This window comes from Chrysochloris asiatica, unplaced genomic scaffold, assembly GCF_000296735.1.
Source record: "Chrysochloris asiatica unplaced genomic scaffold, ChrAsi1.0 scaffold00282, whole genome shotgun sequence".
NCBI classification, from domain to species: Eukaryota; Metazoa; Chordata; class Mammalia; order Afrosoricida; family Chrysochloridae; genus Chrysochloris; species Chrysochloris asiatica.
Genome location: NW_006408800.1, coordinates 1,748,304 through 1,751,119, shown reverse-complemented (window position 1 = coordinate 1,751,119; position 2,816 = coordinate 1,748,304). Strand labels below are relative to the sequence as shown.

The window sequence follows — 2,816 nt, the reverse complement described above, 5'->3', positions numbered from 1 at the left end:
ACCTTATGGCTCGCAGTCCAATTTGTAACCACTACGCTACCAGAGCTCCTTAAGGTTAGAAGAGTAGGAGCTTATAAAACACTTATAGAGGCCTGACAGGTAATATGCTAACTAGCAGTTTTTACCATTTCAGAACTTGATTATTGGATGAATATATGACTGACTTAATTGATAATTCATGGTCTTCAATAGTATGGAATCAAATGACCAAGAGAAATACTTTTAGAAATATGAAGAGAATTAAATGACACTCTTTGTGTCCCACCAAGATCTGTGCTGTTGTTGTTACCTGCTCTCAAACTGGCCTCCCCAACTCATGGTGACCCCATGCACAAGAGAATGAAATGCTGCCGGGTCCTACACTACATCCATGACAAGTTGTGGATCACACTGTTTTGATGCACAGGGTTTTCACTCGCTGATTTTCAGAAGCAGATTGCCAGACTTTTCTTCTGAGTTTGTCTTAGTCTGGAAGCACCATGAAACCTGTTCAGTGTCATAGCAGTATGCAAGCTTCCACTGTGGCTACCCAAGGGGTGTTCTGGCTGGGAGTCAAGCATGATCTATAGCATGGAATAAAGGATTTCTACCACTGAACCACCAACGTCCCCCAAGACCAAGGTAAACCGTCCAAAAAACCCTCGATGCAAAATCAAGATTCTTCGTAACCATAAAATCATCATGAAAAACTCTCACGTTTCACATAAAATAGAAGGCCTCATCCGGTGGAACCAGAGGGAGGTAGCCTTCGTGTCCTAGTGCTTCTTTCTACGACTGATAATTCCAGGAGGCCCGAAGGCAGGCAGTAAGTGGAACAAAGTCCCAGCCCCCTCAGATGAAGAGAACAGGCATTAGCTTTAGATTCCTAAACCATCAGGATTTGAAACCAAACACTCCACTTCCTAAGTTTCTCAGAGCAGGGGGCAAATAAGAAGAAAGGATTCCTGCAGACTCCTCTGATGTGGGTCTGGCTGGCTTGTCATTTTGTGCACTATTGAGTCAGTTCTGACTTAAGAGTGGCTAGTGGATTTGAACTGCCGTCCTTATGGTTACCAGTTCAGTGCTTATGCTACAGCACCACACCAGGGCTCATGTGTCTACCTTAGTTGCTACTTAAATAGGTCTACAATCATAACGCTTCTGAAGAAACTTGTAGGGCCATTAAGAAAGGAAGGCGGATGGGCACAAATACCCACACCAGATGGACATGTGGGGCTAAGGCACACCCAGTCCTTCCTTTATTTATACAGCTAGAAGGATGGTAGGTCAAGTCACTATAGACCAAGTCACTACTTAAAACAAACCAGCCATTAAAACCCTATGGAGGAGACGAAGAAGTAAGAGATGCTGGTATGATCAGTTAGTCAATTTGGAGAAGCTTGGATGATTTGGGTGGAGGCGGTTACCATGACATCCCAAGGGGGCCTGGTGGCTAACAGAGGCCTGCGCTTCAAGTGGACCATTGAGTTGAGTGGACCCGGAGGAAGTAGCAGGGGCCGAAGTGACCGGAGCAGTGGCCAGGGTGATTTCCTGTACCCAGTCAGTTACTTGGACAAGCAAGTGCCTGATACCAGTGTGCAAGAGACAGACCAGATCCCGGTAAAGAAGCGCTGCTGGGACACTGCCTTGGGGCCCCTCAAACAGATTCTCATGAACCTCTTCATTATGTACATGCCTGGCTATACTATCTCCATCTTTCCCACTATGCTGATGTGTATGATGGCCTGGAGACGTCTTCAGGCACTTAGGGCCATTTCAACCACTTTCAAGATGTTAGTTAGTTCAAGCCAGAAGTTTCTTCAGGGTTTGGTTTATCTCACTGAGAACCTCATGGGTTTGGCATTGGCTGTTTACAAGTGCCAGTCTATGGGACTATTGCCCACACATGCATCAGATTGGTTAGTCTTCATCGAGCCCCCTGAGAGAATGGAGTTCAATGGTGGTGGATTGCTTTTGTGAACCTGAGAAAGAAGCATCTGGCACTTTAAATATTTGTATCTTATTTATATACTTCTTTAGGAACCAATGGTTGTTCCTCAGTATTCTCACCTTAAAAATTACCATTCATGCTGACAAGAGCCAAAATGCTCTTTTCTCTTTGGTGAGGAGACAGACTGTAGAAGAACAATGTCCACACTATTATAAACACAAAGAAACTACGCCACAACCTCTAACTTAAAATAATGTAGAAAACTTTGTTTCCAGTACAGAGCAAAACAACAAATAAAACTAACTGTAAACAGAATGGGTGCTGCTAAAGCAAGAATCACAGCAGCATCTCCTGTTAATAAATTAATTGATATGAACAACAACAACAACAACAAAAATCCCTAAGGAGCACAGTTCTACTACAACACACACTGATTTGTCATGAGTCCGAATCACTCAAAGGAAACCGCTTGAATTTTATTGGCACCTGGTCTTTCCATGCAGATTGCAACAATTTAAAGACAAACAAACAGGGACAGAGAGCATGTTAACCTTCATAAGAACCTTCATAAACATTCATGATAATTTTCACATACGCCAAGACCAATGTATACCCTCACATTTTGCAAACAGGCATAAAGCCAAGCTAACCCTGCTGTTGCTGAGTCGATTCCAACTCCTGGCGATCTCGTGTGTTACAGAGAGTAGAACTGCTCTAGTGTTTTCCTGACTGTAATCTTTATGGAAACAGATCTTATCAGCAGGCTGCATTTCATGCACTGGCACACACTGCTAGTGTCTGGTAAGGGTTTTCACCCACCTACCTCATAAAAGCCTCATAGTTTCTAGCCATATATGTGTGCCTTACATCTCAAATTCTCTCCCCC

At 43.6% G+C, this 2,816-nt stretch overlaps 1 pseudogene; it reads left to right on the top strand.

Moving 5' to 3' along the window:
* Positions 1-1,407: 1,407 nt before the first annotated feature.
* Positions 1,408-1,959, top strand: LOC102839661 (annotated as a pseudogene).
* Positions 1,960-2,816: the final 857 nt, after the last annotated feature.